Source organism: Pseudopodoces humilis, chromosome 2 (assembly GCF_049639895.1).
Source record: "Pseudopodoces humilis isolate 2021_Gansu_Grassland_sample_001 chromosome 2, ASM4963989v1, whole genome shotgun sequence".
Classification (NCBI taxonomy): domain Eukaryota; kingdom Metazoa; phylum Chordata; class Aves; order Passeriformes; family Paridae; genus Pseudopodoces; species Pseudopodoces humilis.
The window spans coordinates 21,227,310-21,247,183 of NC_142201.1; positions in this window are offsets into that span (position 1 = coordinate 21,227,310).

Consider the following 19,874-nt stretch of genomic DNA (forward strand, 5'->3'; position numbering starts at 1 on the left):
TTCACCTAAAACCACGCCTTCTATGATCAGTTTGCTACCTGCATGTTACCGCTGAAGATCAATTGATCATGCGGACACAGGTTGAGGTGTGGTAAAGAAAGAGCAGAGTTTATTTTTCCTCCCAGGATTTATAGGCTTCTTACCATGGCCAGGGATTGGATGGTCAGGATAACACTTTCTCACTGCACTGGCCATGAGAAATGCCCATCACAAGACGTGTAACAGAAAGAATGTACACATATCTATGTTTACAGTTACTGTCGGAAAGTCTTTAGAATACTATGTTAGCAAGCTCAGAAGCTGAGTTTTCAGGGCAACACCTGCATATTTAAAGGCACTCTTTTGTTTACTACTTATCATGTAAAACCCATCCTTATTCTAAATTTTTTCTTCTTCCCAATTTAAAAGTTCTCAAACAGTTTTGTTTACCAACTGTTTTTGTTAGCAACCTCAGATGTCCTATTCCTACTCATATTTCATAAATAACTGGACACATTCTGTCTTATAGGCAGATTGCATACCTGAAATTTATAAACTGTAACTGGAGATCCCCATTTAGATTGCTGCCGTTTCTATCACTTTTTTTTCTTTTTGACCAATACATTTTGTAACAAAGTACAGAAGTATAAAAGGGAAACTCAGTACTCATATATCTTTGTCTTGGGTTTCTATTTCTGACATACTAATCTCTGTAGTTTAAAAAAAAATTAAATAGCACATCTAGAAATATGTGTCTGGCTTCAGACACTGTGTTCTCTGATTATCAATTTTCTGTTTTATAAGGCATGTTATGCTCTTGCTCAGAAGGTTACTCATGTTAGTCTAGGCTGACCTCTATTTTTTCCATTGGTCAATAAATTGTCAATGGCTTTGTGTGCACCTGCTAAATGAGTTTCCTTTCAGGTAAGTCTGAAGAGGAGTAAAGTTGCCAGATGCCTTTTAACTTAGAAGCTGTCTCTAACTGAGGCCAAAAGCAACCAGCGAACCAAAGGGAGGAATTCTCCCCGCTGAATGCACAAGCAGATGCAGGACAAGCAGAAGAGTTCTTTCCAAAAAGACAACACACAGGTCAGATATGAGAAAACTAGAACAATTAGTGTGATATAAAAAATGGACATATTATGGAAGTGCCTTCAGAAATGACAGCTTCTACCTTCTCTTCTGCCTGGCTATTGTCTATTAGCACTTGCCTAAATTATCGCTTACTGGAGATCAAGATTTCATGCATATCTTTCTTCTGCAGCTGGTTGGTGACAGTGAAGTTAGAATAAACATGACTGTAAACTTGGGTTCTTAGAGATCTTGAACTGTACTGATTTGTGTGGTGCTAAGGCAAGAATCACGGCAACATACTACAGTTTCATCTCATTGTTACCTGCATCAGTTAGCATTTCTGTTTCAGTGAGTAAGGCCCACACAGAGGTGTTCTAAGTACTCTCATTGCTCTAGCTCTGGTAAGTTCTTTGTCCAGAAGCTGGACAAGAAGTGAATACTTGAGGAACTTTCTAAGACTGCATTTGAGTTGAGAATGAGGAAGAATGTTGTAAAACATAAAGATCCAGCCTACTCAAAATCATACAAGAATGGAGGAACCTAACCTTCAAACTAATAAAGGCATATCATTATTATTTCAAAGAGGTATATGTTCTCTACCTCCACTTGCTGATCTTACATTATTTAAAAAGTTTAAAATCTTAAATTCTCTCTAAGAAAATATTTCCTTTCATGAATCCCACTCTGAATCATTCACAATCACATTCCCTTCCTGGGCTTTTCGTAGCCATTGTGAAGTTACATATTTTTCAAGATGCCGGAACATGTTACAAGATTTCCACAAAAAATAACCTCTAGGTTCTAAGTAAAAACAATTATCAGCAGCAGTGCAAGCTATATGCTTACTTGCTAGTGTAAAGCAATGTTTTATAGGTTGCTCTGGTAACCATCCTTTGTCAAGATCCATTGGTTTTCTTCTTGCTTTACAAAAAACTCCTCAGGTCTCATTTTATACATATTGTAAAAGATGGAGCTATACTCATGAAAACTTTATATCTTCCATAGATGGAAGCTTATTTAACTCTGCAGTAATACAACCAGAGGCCTCTTCCTTCCCCAGAGTAGTATATTACTGGAAGGAACAAAATTATCAGAGCTGCTGAGAGGCTTGGCTTTGGTGTGGGATGGGAGAAATTCATTTAGGCTATTTCCATTGACATAGAAAAGTCATTGGAAGATAATATAAGATAAACTATGACAGCTATATTTACTTCCTGTAGTTTTATTTTAATTTCTGTCCAAATTTGCAATATAAATAGAAATTAATTTAATGGAAAAAAGTAAGAGTATTTATTTCAAAGTAAGTAGCAGGTATGCTTATTTCTTTTCTCCTTATATAGAAGAGAGCTTAGATTTTTAAACATACTGTGTATATTAGCAGTTATTTACAATTTTATGTCTTATGTAATACTGTCACAGACTAGTAAAGAATTAGTGAAAATATAATCAGTTATTCAACTTAAAACAAATCTAACTGCTATTAAATTCAAAATTTCTCAGAAGATATTTATTATTGTTAAAAAATTCTTACAGGAAAGATTATATTTTGAAATTAAAACATGCACTTTTCATGCAGAATTCTGAGATTAGACCAGGTTTGAATTTAATTCTCAAAGTTGAATCAAGAAGAACATCAACAACCCAGAAAAGCTGTTGAAAAGTGAAACAATTCAAAGGATATACAGAACTACTCATCTTTTCCACCTTCATTACATCAGTCTCACCATAATGGAAAAAAGAGTGGGATAGCAGTGGCCATGAATAGAGATAATAAAGGGGATGAGTTATCTCACTGTTAAAAACATGCAGTCTTCATAACTTGCCTAAGGTCTTTCCTCAAGACTGTCCTTAAAAAAGCCTCTGATCTTATTTACTTCTCTCAAAGCCTTAGAAAATGGTGAAACTCAAATAAGAGTAGGCATAGAAATAATGTACTTAATTAGTACTTGGTGCTGAAAATCTCCAAAGTGCCCTACAAATATAGACTAATCATCATAAGATCATATTTACGGAGAGATAAATGTTTATATGCTAATAAAAAAGTTTTGAAAATATTCCCCAATGTTAAATGTCTTGACTCAAGGTTAAAGCAAAACAGCCCAAGAATTTGGAGATTAAAAATTCATAGGTTTTCATCTACATGCCATGTTTAATCTAAGTTCAGGGGCAAAAGTAGCTTCTAATTAACAGGAAAAGAGAAAGCTAATTTCCTTGTTGACAAATTTCATTGTCACAAAAACTTTTAATTATAAAATATGAAAATTTCCATATGATAAATTTGTAAGAATATTTATTTACTATTATTTATTTAAATTCTGGAAATGTAAGGCTCCCATTGCCCTCTCCTTGCAGGAGAAATGTACCATCTCCCTAATCACCTTTGCAGTCCTCCCTTGGCCTTGCTCCAACAGGTCCATGTCCTTCCTGTGTTGAGCACCCCAGAGAGGGATGCAGCACTGTGGGCGGGCTCTCACCAGAGCTGAGCAGAAGGGCAGAATCCTCTCCCTTGGCCTGTTGGCCCTGCTGGTTTGGATGCAGCCCAGGGTACAAGTGGTTTTCTGGGCTGCAAGGGCACATTGCCAGGTCATGTCCAGCCTCCCTTTGACCAGCACCCTCAAATATTTCCTGGCAGAGTTGCTCTCAGTTTGTTCATGCCCCCGCCTGCCTTTGTATTGGCTCTTGCTTGGTTATTTCTACCCAATGCCCATATATGCTATTAATAGAATTTGAATTTTGATGTGAGACAGCCCTTTTGTTAGAGAAATTGTTTCATCTTGACCGGACATATCCTCAACACTGACATACTGTCCTACCAATGTGGCATTCTGCTTGCCACAGAAACCAAAGTGAGACAAAATAGACTTTGTACAGTGAGAAAAGGACCTTCAGCAAACCTTTCTAGAAGCTCTGTTAGTCCACGTGAGGTTCCATGGAGGTAATCACTCACATTTTCCTAAAAACAGAGAAATGTTCTCCTGCTGATATGCATTTTAAAGGCTACAAGGGAGAAGAAGAGGGGAAAAAAAGATTTAAAGGAGTTAGGATGTGTCTAAGTTAAAGGGGAATCTTAGACTTTCTCTTTGTTTGTCAACTCCTCAACTGAAGACTCAGAGAGGTGAAAATGGTGCATTTTATACCTACAGGATATCTCATCTATGAAGGGTGATTATTACTGCTTTTTGTGAGCTTTTGAGCTACTAAAGTCTTTCTCTGAAGTGAAAGAGAAATAATCACCACCCTTCACAGCAGAGATTTTATTTGTTCTGCAAGAAGTCGTGTCTTCATAAAAGCCCACATTTGAAGACTGAATTAGTAAGCACATCAGCTTCAGTCAGTCAGTTTTTATTTCTGCTTTCTATCCTTAAGGAGGAATGCTAGTCCTTGATTCTCCCATGGAAGGAGGCCAAGCTCTTTGACAGAAGGAGAAATCCTATGGAACATCAGGAATGTACATGTCACAGGGAATAGCAACCCACAAGCTCTGTGAAGCTCAAACTTTTCCATCAGCTAAAAGTATGTTATATATCAAAAGTTTTTTCAGTTAAAAAATAGTAACCATTTTTTGTGAGTTTTTCAAAATACATTGGCCCTTTCCCCATAAACTCGAAGACCCAAGTTTCTATTTAAAATTTGTGTATTAAAGTTAAATGATTCCAGTGGTGCTTATGACAATTATTTGTGGTTTTTTTAAACATACTTAATTTTCAAAACTATGTGTTCTCTTTGCTGGCTGACCTGGGTAGAAGCAGCACACAGCTATAACGTCTTGACACCCACTAAAGTATCCAGTAATTTTCTGCACTACATATCTAAGGAGTGTTTTATACATTGTTAATGGTGCCTGGATTGCCTCAGCATATGGAGTTCTGCATGATATTATTTTGTACTTCTGAAATACTACTGTCACTGAGTGTTGCATTAATATATTAATACACTGAGTATCATGCTGCCCCTGACTCAAAAGAGACTGCACTTACATGTTTCTAATTCGAAAATGGATGTGATCTGTAAAATTCAGAGTAGGCTTTCAAGACTCTTCCTTCAAAGAGGAATGGTAACACTATGCCTCACAGAGTACAAGTAGCATTTGCTTTGAGTATTTTTCTCTTTATACAAGAAATAGAATTGTATTAACTTCACTGAATTTAGAGTCTATCTTCCCCAACACTTAATTCTAGTGTATTCACTCTGTAAGTCTTATCTGGATGATTTCACATTTCTATTCTCATTTTAGTTAGCCACTTGCTGTTTAAAACATTTAACAGCTCTGAACGCACTTAGGAGTATGTAGTCGTGCTTTCGGGATTTTAGGCTTTTGCCATGGTGCCCACTGTAAATGCAGGCACTGATTCGTGAGTTTTGTAATCTGGGCCTTCTTGTAAATTAGGTTTATGGATTTGTCCTGAAATCTGCATATTGCAAAACACCATTAAATTGAAAAAAAATCAATTTTTAATCATTAGAAAACTGCAACAAGCTATGATATTCATGGTAAAACCTGCCCATCTTTGGCACTTAGAAATCAGTGAGATGTGTTGGATGTATTCACAGGCAATTTAATGGCTATGCAGTTGCTCCTGAGGAGCCTGAGGTTGGATTTCCTTAACACTGCTGTAATCTCCAGACCCCCAGGAGCCTCTTGCTGCACATAACAATGTGTGATTGGTCCCACCTGCTATCCCAAAGTCTTCGAAACTCCTAAGAAAATCCCTGCCACACATCTCTAATTCTGAACTCATTTGCTCACATCCCATAAAAACCACAAGAAACTGTGTGAAGTGCCTTTGAATGACCACCCATGTTCTGCAAAATGACTCTATTGCAACTGAATGAAGGGAAACAACTCCTACCTCAAGAACTTGAGGGAGAATCAAAGATGGGAGATAGAACAGAAGGAGAGACAGTTTACATAAAACTTTTCATACAGCTGTCACCTTCTCCAAGGTAGCACAAAATGAGCTCACTACTTGTGGAAAGCCTAGGAAAGATACTAAATTGCAGCTCTTTAAATGCAGTTTAAAAAAAAAGCCAATGAAAGTAGGCAGTAAGCCATATTAATCTATAACACAAATTTGAATTTCTCTGATGTCACTATAACTTAGAAAATGCCAAAGTTTATTTTCTATAACACTCTACTACATATACTTTACACACCATGCTGCAATGTGGTGAGCTGACCTTGTGTCCTGGGGTGACTTTATGATACTGGTATCCCCAATCGTCTGGTTTATGTTATATATTAAGTTCTGCACCTTTAAGACTGGCTTTGAGAGCAAGAGAGGGGGAAGAAGAAGCACGCAGTTTGTGTTAAGGAAAAACATCACTCCCACACATCCCGCTCCTGGACTGTGGTGTCTGCAGCACGGACAGACAGCGGGACAGAGCTTCTCTCTGGCTTTTAGTTAGTTTTAGCTAGCTGAGGCAGAGGAGTTCCCTGGACCTTTGTTTGTTTTTTTCCCAATTTTCTTGGATCTGTGCAAGCCTGCTCTGGACTGAACACCCAGCCAAACCCCGGGAGCTCACGCCTGTGGCCCACCGGGGCCTGGGCCTCGGCACTTTCCAGCGCCGGAGGGACTGATAAGAACCTGAGCGAGCCGAGCTACACCACATGAAAAGGACTTTTCTTCCTAGACTTGCCATCCCATCGAACAGCAAGAGGTTTTATTATTTAATATTACTCAATTTCTGTTAAATAAACAGCTTTTTCCACTTCTCTCTAAGGAATTTTTTTCTTTTCCCGGACCAGTTAGTGGGGAGGGGCATTTCCCTGGGGAAATCCCCATTTGGAGTTTTCCTTCCTAATTTGCCCTAAACTAAGACAAATACAGTTTTTTTGGCGCCCAACGTGGGGCAAGAGAAAGTGGAAAAACCTGTACTGAGTGTTGGTTGTATTTATTCTGTATTGGGATAAAGCAGTCAGTAGCCATGTTGTTTGGATACATAATGTCTCTTGGGGTGGAGGCCTTCATGTGGACCTGGTCCCTAAAAGTTTTTGAGGTTTTAATACCTGTCTTTGCCCTCTTTCACAGTAGAGGGGCACGGATTAGAATGGTTATTGTGCTGGGCTCGGTGATAATGATTTATAGGAAGTTTATAGAACTACTGAAGTTTCTGTCAGGTATGTTTGGTTTATGGTTTCTTCGCCCGACCCTGCCTCCCAGTCCCAGTAGCACATTTTGGGAGTTTATTGGTAATTGCACACAGTTTGTTAGAGGAAGACCAGGGGATGAGGCTTTTCAGCCTTTTCTTTCCTTCTTCTCCTTTGAATCTGTTATGTCCCTCTTTGAGAATATCCAGTTTCCCCTGAGTGTTAAGGATACCACATTCCTGGTCACTTTCCTGGTAGTTCAGCTGTTGAGCTTCCTCTATATGGTCTGCAACTTCTCTAGAGTGAGGGCTGAGATATCCAGAGGAGCCAACGAGACCCCTGCCCCAGAAGTAGACTCAGGTGTGGGAAATCCTGAGTGGTGTAGAGAATGGGAGAGAATGGGCCGGACTCTGAAGGAATTTTCTGATCCCCCAGCCTGGGAATTTTCACGTGAACAAATTCAGAACCCAGATGAAGTAGGGAAATATCTGGAAGAGAATTGCTGTGATGATTCTAAGAAGAAAAATATCATTGCAATAAGCTGGGCCCTAGCGTATGCTTATCGCACGCTGCTAGATACTGTAGGGCAGGCAGATAAATCAGCAGCTACCCCAGTCACTCAGGCTGCAGCCAAACCAGACAGTGAGCCTAAGCCAGTGTCTGTTGCTCCTGCCACGAGAGGCATGAAATTCAAAACCAAAACCGATCGGCCAGTAGATGATGATAATGCGGAAAGATGGAACAACACAATGTGTACCTCAGGGAGATCTGATGGTTAGGTGAAAATCATGAATAAATGCCCTTGTCTGTATATAATGTATGTGTTGTAGGGTTAAAATATATATATATTAATTTTGATAATAAGTTGACAATATGGGGATAAGGGGTGGAATGTCCTGGGGTGACTTTATGATACTGGTATCCCCAATCGTCTGGTTTATGTTATATATTAAGTTCTGCACCTTTAAGACTGGCTTTGAGAGCAAGAGAGGGGGAAGAAGAAGCACGCAGTTTGTGTTAAGGAAAAACATCACTCCCACACATCCCGCTCCTGGACTGTGGTGTCTGCAGCACGGACAGACAGCGGGACAGAGCTTCTCTCTGGCTTTTAGTTAGTTTTAGCTAGCTGAGGCAGAGGAGTTCCCTGGACCTTTGTTTGTTTTTTTCCCAATTTTCTTGGATCTGTGCAAGCCTGCTCTGGACTGAACACCCAGCCAAACCCCGGGAGCTCACGCCTGTGGCCCACCGGGGCCTGGGCCTCGGCACTTTCCAGCGCCGGAGGGACTGATAAGAACCTGAGCGAGCCGAGCTACACCACATGAAAAGGACTTTTCTTCCTAGACTTGCCATCCCATCGAACAGCAAGAGGTTTTATTATTTAATATTACTCAATTTCTGTTAAATAAACAGCTTTTTCCACTTCTCTCTAAGGAATTTTTTTTCTTTTCCCGGACCAGTTAGTGGGGAGGGGCATTTCCCTGGGGAAATCCCCATTTGGAGTTTTCCTTCCTAATTTGCCCTAAACTAAGACACCTTGGCTGGCCACCAGGTGCTCACCAAGCCACTCTCCTTCTCCCCGTCATCAGCACGCCAGGAGGATAAAATAAGAAGAAAAGATCATGGGTCAATATAAAGTCAGGGAGATCACCCACTAGTTACTGTCTCAGGCAAAATACACTCATCTTTAGGGAAACTGATTTAGTTTTTTGGCAATTAAAAATAGAAAGAAACAAAAATAAATCAAAAAATACCTCTTGCAAGCTACTTCCTTCTTCTAGGCTCAACCTCATTTCTGACACTTCTACATCCTACCTCCCATGTGGCACAGGAGGATGGGGAATTAATTTTGCCTCCAATGCTTCTTTCTGCTCACACTCTTCCTCTACTCCAGTAGTACTCCAGACCAGGGTGAGGTCCTTCCCACAGAAAATTCTCCTTCATGAACTGCTCCAGCGTGAGTCCTTCCTATGGGCTGCAGTTATTCAAGTACTGCTCCAGCATGGACTTCATCTTGGTACATTCCTTCAGGAGTAGGCTGCTCCAGCATGGATTCCCCACAATATTACAGGTCCTGCCAGAAAATCTTCTCCAATGTGGATTCCTTTGTACGAGCCACAGTTCCTGCCAGAAGTCTGCTCTGTCATGGGCTCCCATGGGCTGCACAGCACATCCACCAGCTCTGGTGTCTTCCACAGTCCCACAGTGGGGGTATCTGCTCCACTACGGTCTTCATGGGCTTCAGCAGACTCTGCTCCAGCATCTGGAGGACCCCTTTCACTCCTCTTACTATTCTCAGTTGCTGCACAATTTTTTTAATCCTATCTTAAGTAAGTTATCACAGATACCACCAGAGGTGCTGATGGGTTCAGCTTTCAGCAGTAGCATGTCTATTTTACTGCTGGCTTAAACTGACTTTGACATGGGGACAATTCCCAGTCCTTTCTCACACAAGACACTTCTGCAGCCTCTAGAACCAATTAGAACCTAATGCCATTAGAATCTAATACAGATCAATAGAAAAAACATGTCCCAAGTTTACGAGGTGATGGGAATGATTTTCAGATCTCTAATGTGATTGAAAATTGTCTGTTTCCCAGAAAATGCTTAGCATATTTAACAATCCTTTATCAGCCTTTTAATCAGAGAGATTAAAATATAGTTAATTTATTAACTATAGATTATTAACAGAGTTAAGACATATGTGATAAGAAACATTTGATCTAGGAAGAATATTAAGTGTTGAAAAGGAAAAAAAAATATATATTCATGAAAAATTGCATCATATTAGTTGCTATAATGGTTCTACTGCAAGTAAAGTAATGATCAGTGTTCAGGTGAATGACAGCTCTACCAGAATTGCAATTGGTCATAAACCAAACATCTACTGTCTTAAAGAAATGGTCTACAGTCTTCAGAACTGAAACTAGGGCTTCATTTTCATTAGATAAACAGAAAACAATAATGTATTTTTATCACATAATTTATTGCATTATGTTTCCAGATTACAAGAGCCTTAAAACTCATGCCCTTCACATAATAATAATGACTAATGACTGAGGAATGACATCTGATATATCCATGGTTCACTTTTTACGATTTTGCTGCCTCTGTTAGCTAGCAAAATCCACTTTGTGCAAGGGGACTAAATTTATTTGGCTTCTCAAAGAAATTACTATTTAACAGATATGCTAATTATTAATTATTGGTCAACAGGTGCACAGCACCAATGGCACATTGTGCAATTTTCATTCCTAACCATGCTGAATACAGATGTGTCTATATTTAGAAATAAGCCACCTTCCGTAATTAATAGAATACTCAATTCAAGTTTATTCAAATGAAATGCACTGAAGAGTTGAAAATATCTTAGCATATGCAATGTAAGGTTTCCTCACAAAGAGGAAGTTCCCATGGATCAAGTTATGGCTTTGAAAAAACATCGTCAGAACAATAAGGAGAAAATTCAGAGCACTGTAATTTTCTTACAGACTTTTTCACTAAGGTGGTACAACTATAAAGAAGGAAACTGCCTTTCTCAAAACCAGTAGCTTTATTTTTATGTAAATTTTATTATTGCTGAATAACATTTGTGACTTTTTAGAAAAGTCACAAAATTGTCAGAGATTTTCAGTGTTTACCACATTGCAATTTAAAAGACAGAAAAAGAAAATGCTGCAGAAAAGAAGCACAACATATTAACACAAATGGTGAAGTTGAAATTAAATACACAATTCTTTATTTTAATTCTTTATTAACAGAGTAAAACAATCAGCTAGGGGTGAGTCAGGAGCAAAGAACTTGTTTCTCAATATGTCAAAGAAAAACTTTATTAATATAAGGTACTTCAAGATCAGGACAAGAAATAGAAAGGCTTTGAAATCACTGTCTTTGAAGTTGCTTATGGCAAGACATGACACCCCATCAGAGAAATCATTTCCCCAGCTATTCAGGATTTACTAAAAAACCAACCCACTATAAAAGCTTTTTACTGGAATATTCTGTGACTATAAAAATCAGAGAAGTTAAAAAAAAATCCTAAAAGTTAGGAGCTATACACATGGTTGGAAATATCTGGCTAATTTTCTCAGTTTTGAAGTAAATTCTGATTAAGGAAAAACAAAGGAAAGATAAAGCTAATGGCAAACTCCCTTGACTTATGTCTCAGTCCTGCACAGATTCCTGTTCAGAAAAAACACGCAAAAAGATATTTTTCCCTCAAGATCTGGAAATAAATTGAACTTTAATGAAGATGAAAATTACAGTTTAACGAGATCTTTTCCAAGTTCAGCTTCATCCTATTTCCCATTTACTTACATGAGACAAAAAGACAAAAATAGCACTAAAATATTGGCTGTTACCAGTATTTTGGCCTAACTTAGCAATAAGAGTCTGACAGCTATGAAAGAGATGTGAATATTCTGAATAAATATATTAGCTGGTTTCATAACTGCATTACTTTTTCTGTGCAGGTAAAAAGTTCTACTGACGTCAGCAGAGCTATAGTAGTGCAGACAGGCTACAGCATTTGTTCCATTGAAAGTTTGACTACTCATGGAACCAGACAATTTTACAGCTCTCCATTCACCAGTTACAGATATATTAAAGATCAAAATCTGCAGTATGAATGGTATTATTAACCCAAATTTCTATTTCTGAGTAAAGTGGAAAAATATGGTGTCGGGACAAATTACTTCAAAACCCGGTTTCTTTCTGCAGAATAGAAGTCCTTGATGACAAGGAAAACCACTTTGACCAGTGGTGTGGATTATAAAGGATGAACTAGGAAAGAGTTATCAAAAAAGGGAGGCATCTCAAGACAGATTTTTTATCGGCAATGAAGAGAAACTGACTCAGTGATCAGAATTTGATTTTATTGTGGGCTACATGAGCTTATATACCATTCTAGGAAAGCTAGTAATTTTTTTACTACAATGATTGAGTTAAATATCATAAAAACCTACATTTCTTGCAGAAGCTCTTCTACTTGATTCAATCTTCTTGCAATCTTCAAAGCTCTGTTTGTTCCTGCCAAGGCATCCTGGCTATCAGATCTGTTATGCTAATCAAGTCCAAAGTAGTTTCTGATTTCACCATAACCTTTCTGTTCCTCCTCAAAATGAATGATTTACAGTGACTAGACAAAGCAATGTAGTAGTTGTGAAGTTTTGGCTTCCATTTCATAGTTTTTGGCTATTTTAGGGCTGGAGGTTGACAAGAAGCACAGTTTATTCCTATGCTGTGATCCTCCATCATGTTATAGGGCTACAGACTGAAGATACTGGAGGTGAGACTATCTGCTTGGGTTAAGAAAGATTCTTTTTCCTTCTGTGATGAAAGTGATAAAACCTTAATAGCTTGTTCACCTTTATTCACCTCAATTTCAGCAATATTTAGTAAGTTAGATTTATAACTAGGTAGGCTTATTAGTTCTTTACAATATGCACCTCATACCCACTGTGGACAAAGGAGCCAGGTTATAGAAATATAAGAGTCCTGAGCAGTTTTGGTCACTGCAATATAAGAAAGATGTTAAACTCTTGGAGAGAGTCCAATGAGCAATGAAGGGCCTTGAGAAGAAGCCATGTGAGGAGTGGCTGAAGGCACTTGATCTGTTCAGCCTGGCAAAGAGGAGACTGAGGGGAGACCTCACTGCAGTTACAACTTCCTCCTGAGGAGAAGAGAAGGGGCAGGCACTGATCTCTGTAGTGTCCAGGAACAGGACCCAAGGGAATGGCCTGAAGTTGTGTCAGGGAAGGTTTAGGTTGGATATTAGGAAAAGGCTTTTCACCCAGAGGGTGGCTGGGCACTGGAAAGGGCTTCCCAGGGCAGTGGTCATAGCACCAAGCTTGACAGAATTCAAGTGTTTAGGCAATGCTCTTGGGCACATGGTGTGACTCTTGGGGATGTTCCTGTGCAGGGCTAGGATTTCGACTCAGTGATCATTTTGGGCTCCTTCCAGCTCAGCACAGTCTCTGATTCTGTGATTCTGTATCAGCAAAATACAGAAACAATATGACTAGAACCTGACAATCCCCCATAAGGCACTTAAATGCCTTGTATGTGAAGGGGAAATAGAAGAATAGATCATTCTCTTCTTTGTCATTGAGTGACATACAATAGTTTTATTAATTAACTCACTTTGTCTATATTAATTTCCACACATGTCTTTATGTTTGCCTTAGAATTTTTGATTTTTGAAAATAAGTTATCCACTTCAGGATAAAATGAATAAATAGAACATGAAGACTAAAGCAGTAGAAACAGAAGTCACTAGTGCAAATGTACCACAGTGCAATGCCCTTTTTACTGTAACATGACATGCTCTTAGAGTATCTCCAGGCCATGTCAGTCTCATTTCAGACTACAGAGCATATTACTGCAGATTGCATTTGCATGTGCACCCTCTCCTCAGCTCTTCTACTTGTCTGTTTCATGCACTACTGCCTTCACCTTGCTCTAGTTTAAAAATAACTCAGAGCAGAGGCAATGCTAAGTGTATTTTGTTCTGGTTTCATCTGAGGTGGAGTTAGTTTTCTTCCTAGCAGCTGGTACACTGCTGTGTTCTGGTTTTAGTATGAGAATAATGTTGATAACACACTGAAGTTTTAGTTGTTGCTGAGAAGTGCTTACTGTAAGTCAAGGACTTTCCAGTTTCCTGTACTCTGCCAGTGAGGAGGTGCACAAGAAGCTGGTGGGAGCATGGCCAGGACAGTTTACCCAAATAGGTCAAAGGGATATCTGCATCGGTCAGCGAGTTTTGAGCAGTTGTATTGTGCCTTTCACTTGCCTTTCTTGGGTTTAATTTATACCTGTCTCTCCTTTTCATTACTATTATTATTATTATTATTAGCATTAGCATTTTTAGCATTATTAATACTATTATATTTAACTTATAAACTTTAAATTTTCTTTTAAGGTTTGGTTATAAAATTATACTTTACCTGAATTGTTCTTATCTCAACCCATGTTTTATTTTTTCAATTGTCCTCCCCATTCCACAGATAGTGGCAGAGAGAGCAAGTGTCTGTACAGTACTAAGCTTCCAGATGGCGATAAACCTTAAGAACCCCTTTTGGCGCCTGATGTGAAGCACAAAGGGTTGAGATAACAAATCTGACCAGAGCGTGTTAAAAGTAAGTTGTCATAAGTATTCACTGTATAGATTTAATAGTCGCTGGTCACAATTTCTTTGTTCTCAGACTTGCACTTGTTCTAAGGGTTGTGCAGCAGCCATGATAAACATCCAATCAAGAAGCAATGATAAAGATCCCTGTGGTGATCTTTATCATTCATAGGGTCTGGGCTAAGACTATAATTTTGTTGTAATTCCTAGGCTTCCTAGGATTGGCCTGGCCTATTATATGATAGAGTCACTGGCCATGAAACTAATCCAGTGAGTGTTCTTGGCATCGTTGTCACCTCTGTGCTTGGAACCTATTATTTTGCCTGTTCTCCTCTGACAGTCAGCCTATGGGGGAGAAAATTTCCTGCCTCCCTGCCTCCCTGCCTGCCTGCCTCCCTTCCTCCCTCCCTCGTTCTTTTTGCCAGGAACTAGCAGGTCCTGAATATGGTTCATGTCTTATTTAAGTTAGACAACTATTTAAGAAGATCACCCAAAAAATCCACCCCAAGTTTGGATAGATAGGAGCATCATAAAGTGCATGATAGCACTGGCAAGCATGGTCTGTGGGCACCCCCAATGTTTTGTAAAGTGCACCTCTGAAAAAGTGCAGAATCTAGAAAAACACTCAAAATATTTGAAAAAAAGTATGCTGTCAGCCTGTAATTCCAGAGAGACACAAATCACTGCTACATGCCTGGATGTGCACAAAGAAAATGTTGATGTGGTGTTTAGGGACAGTGGTGGATCTGGAACTGCTGGGTTACTTGTTGGACTTGCTGGTCTTAAAGGTCTTTTCCAACCTAAACTATCCAATGATTCAATTCTATGCTGGGGATTGTTGTAAAGAGTGTTTTAGGTTGGTCAAAGAATCATAACTTTTGAGTCCTATTCAGTATTTGTAAATTCCCTTAGAGGGAAAAGTAGTTTTTTGTTTCTGACATTTTTATGCTATAATACACTAAACTCTTTCAAGTTTAGGTGAAGAGGAAGAATTAGTACACATAGTTTAAAATACAATTACAACACTCATGGAACAGACATTCCTTCTTAATTGAATCAGCAAGGTTAGTTCACATAGAAATTATTCTGATTACAAATACCCTCTCATTCCTTCTCTACAGACTGTGACCACGCACACTTCGTGCAGTCAGCACATGCACACTTATTGCCACTAGCTCAGAAACAGGGCACTTGTGATGCACAATAATGTGAAATAGACCTGCCTTTCTTATAGGATCTTAGTGCCCAGCTGTCACACTGGCAGTGACAAATTTATGGTTTAATGGAAAATATTAAAAAATTCCTTTTTTGAGTTCTTTGCATAAAGATATTTCACTATTGTGATATTTATAACATGTTAATGGAGTCCCTTGCATGGACCAATCTTTTAAATTTAATAGAAAAGGACAAAGTATCATAATTTCTTTATTATTTGGAGATTTTTTTCACAATATTTTTATGATTTTGGAACCCTGAGACTGAGAATAATCTAATTGCTCAAAATTATTACACATTTATCTAATTCTACTCTACTGCAAGATAACATTATGTAAAATACACATTCATATATGTGTAATGCTTCTTCAATAAGAAGTTGTTTAAATTATTATCAAGATAATGTTAAATATAATCCTAATTTAACTAACAGTTAATGGTAGTACTTTTTCATTCTTGTCTCCATTTCTCAGAACCTGAGACTTTAAATTTGTGTCCGCATTTATTTCATAATACATTTCAGAAATTTATTTTTGTGGGGTTCTTCTATTTTTCAGCTAAATATTAAAACTATGTTCTGTTTCAAAGCAAGACTAAGGCTCAGAATTCTTGACTTTCATACCCAGAACTTGATCAGGAAATATAAGTTTCTCAGATCTTTGCTACTGAATGTTCATATAATGCAAATTATGTGGTCCATGTTATAGTTTTGCTTTGAGCTTGTAACTTTTATTTTCTGAGAGGCTCATTGACGAAAACATCTTTTTTTTGTCAAAAAAGGGAGAAAATTATTAATATTATAAAATAAATTAAAATAAGGACCAAAATTAAAAATTTTATTAGAGCTGAAAAATCACAGAAAAAAAGCATACATTTGCAAAATAACAAATTACTTTTCTATCAAAATACTAATCAGAATGACTCAAAAGCACTTGTAGAATATATTTATAAATATAGATAAATTAAAAAGTTCAATCATTCATTCATTCATCTAAATCAGATATCAATCTTCTCATATGTGAAAATTTCCTGTTGTCCTACTTCAGCCCTGTATTGAGTATTTTAAATTAAGATTCTCTGATCTTCAGCTATTAAGGGTCCCATACTACTGCTCTCTTTATAGTTTTCCAACACCTCTTTACCTTTGATTCTTGTTTCATTCCCAGAGGTGGCTCCAATTCTGTGCTTTTGTAATTATTTGAGCTGAACATTTAAATATAAATTTGCTTAACAAATATGTTATTTCCCAAGTGACAGAATTGTATGTGCTGAATGAGGTATATGATGTAAATACAAGGAAGGTGAATAAAGCTGTGGGAGGAGATTTAGCTCCTGCTTTTAGAACAGCAGCAACCATAATTTCTCTCAATCAGATAGTAGTTTTACAGAAAAACCTATTTGAACTGGTTTTAGAACTATGTCTATCACAAATGAGTTTGCTGTTAAATACACTTTTTTTGAGGTGTTTTAGTGAATATTTTTAATTATTAGAGTGGTTCTGTTGGTTGGTAATGTAATGCAAACTTATTTTCTGATTTATGATAAAAGTAAATAGTGCTAGTAGCTTAAAACATCATATTAATATTTCTCTGCTATTTTGCTTATTAACATTAGGTCCATATATTGCTCTTAGCTGTACAGCTATTTATAACAGAAATTTGAATAATGACGTTTGAAACAAACATCAGCTCAAGAGCAAAAGAACAAAAGACCACATGCAAGTGCTGGAAAAACTGTTTCTCACAAAACCAAAGGACTAGTCCCGAGCTCTGATGAAACAAACAGAAAAATATAAAAAATCATGTCTATTTCTGTGGAAGAATGACTTCTTGCACATTGTGTTTATACAAAAACTAAGTTAATGCTTACTTCTAGCACAGGAAAGACAGGCTCAAGTGGTGGAAATAATTACGTTACTAGGAAGCTGTGCACATGTTTCATCTCTGCTGAGTTCAGAGCTTCATTAAGGAGCACAGAGACATATTTGTGCATATCCTGTTATCTATAGTCATGTTTGGCTCTTTAGAATACTCTACCTGGGCTCCAGACTGCACACCAGAAAGTTGAAGAAGTCCTATAGATCCTTTGTTATATCTGTCTGTGCCACCTTGAAGTCTTTAGTACCAACACTAGATCCACAGGCTCATGCTGCATAATCACTTCCTCAGAATTCTGAACAGGTATAGGGTTCAGCTTTAGAACAGATGTTCTAAGATACCAACCATGTAGGAAGGTGCCAACAGAGAAGCCAAGCTCTGCCTCAGTGGAGATGTAGTTAAAGCAGATAACATAATTAAGAGAGATACCAGATAACCCTAAACCAGTTACCTATTAACTCAATTTGACATCTTAAATATAGGGTTTTAGTAATATTTTAAGTGACTTAATGTATCCTGTCTGGCCTTGGTTTAACTTGTCTCCCGAAGCTGTGCTGTTAATTCTGTTATACTGGTATCCCAGATAAAGCATGGTATAGAAAATATGATTAGATTCTTCTGCTTACTGATTAGAATTATTCTTTGAAAGTTTTTTAAGGTAATGTAGGTGCATCGATAGCATGAAGATATCTGAGATATTATACAGGGCCCTCTTACTCCTAATATGCAAACATCATCCCTTGCATGCTTCAGAGTACTGACAGATAGCTCACATAAGTTCTAAGCCTGTATTTAGGATATATATTAATTTTTTTTATAAACTATCCAAGATATTATTCAGTCATTGTTGAAATACTAAATTGTACTAAAAATATTTCTGCTTAATTCCACATAGATTCTTTCTCCTAGTTGTAGACTAAAGTTTCCATCATGTAATGGACCTATATAGAAATTGTTACCACTAGTCACATTGTCTCAATGTTGGTTCCTTTCAGCCAGCCAAGTTGAAATATCTGTTAATTAACTGACTGGAATGACTAACATTTTTATCTGTTTTGAAAATTAAATTCACTGTCTTCTGCCTCTAAAGACAAACATGGGAATGCCACCATGCAATTTATTCTACCTTATCTTAACAAAACAGTATAAGTTAAGCTAAGGCAAGGACAATTTTTAGTGTTTATCTTAAAATTGCAGAAATTAAGATACAATCAATATCTGTAATACCTGCCACATAATCCATCTCTACTTGGTCTTAAAGTTCCATAAATTTGCAACAAGGCAGGGCATAAATTAATTTTTCTTATATGAAAAATAAGGGAATGTCTTAAATTGTAAACTACAGATATTAAGAACTTATCCTAAGTGATTTTATTCTGGATGCTCACACAGACATTTATTCCTCTGTTATGATGGTGAAGATAAATTAGGCATTTCCTTTAAGAAATTTACTTCTTTAGAGATCCAGAATTTTTGTTCAGATATCTGTATAATAAAGATGTCTCATTAAAATAAATAAATAATAAACTAGGTTAGACAGAGATGAATCACATTCAAAAATCGTGGTGGTTTGAATCCTAGTGTCTTCATTGTGACTAAGTAATTAAAATCAATAAATTTTGTTAGCTTCATATCTGATTGCCCAAAACACAATGCTATTTCTGGTATTTTGGTAGGTACATACCACTAATCAACTGCATAAACATTCCCATGGCCACGTGGTCTAAATCTTTTCAAGGGCTTTTGAAGACCTATTATTTGAATGTCAGCATACCTACCTTCAATGCATGGATATTTTTAAAATTTTACTAATAATACAGATGGCAACAAATGTTTCTTTTTCTCATGAAAAGCTAAAAAGCTTTACAGTGACTTTCAGCAAAGTTTTTAAAACCTTCAAAAGATTTGTCCAGATAAAAACTCAAGAGACAGAGTGAAGCTCAAAATCTCCTAATTCCAAGCAGATGGTCTTTAGAAAGTCTGAAAAAATCATTGCTGGAGACCACAGAGTCCAAAAAAATCTAGCTATGGTTTAAGGAACTTATATCTCCATAGACAGTCTGGACAGAGCAAACAAACTCTGTAGGCTAACAGTGATTTAAGTGATTTAAGCTGTGATTTAAGAGACTTCAAAGTTTTAGCCTCACTTCATTAAAACCCATCATAAGATATATTGTTTAAATAAAGTTTTTTTTGTGGAATTCCAGGGTCCTAACACATTTTGTGTCAAGGAGCTACAGGTGAGGCATGGGAAGCATAGTTTCACCAATCAAAGCATTCAGTGGCAAAACTTTTGTCTCCATGCATACCGCTTGGCTTCTCACTCCCACGCTGTTGTGTGACACCTCCCAGCTGTGCCGAAGCAACTGCTTCTGAGTTCAGCCTGGAAGACAGCCTGGGGCTGATACATTTTTAAAAGAGATTCTCCACTTCTACCTCTATTTCAAGGTTTTCTGCATAGATCAGTTGCTTCATCCCACAAATACTGGTGTGAGAATGACTGAAAAGTGTTGCTCTG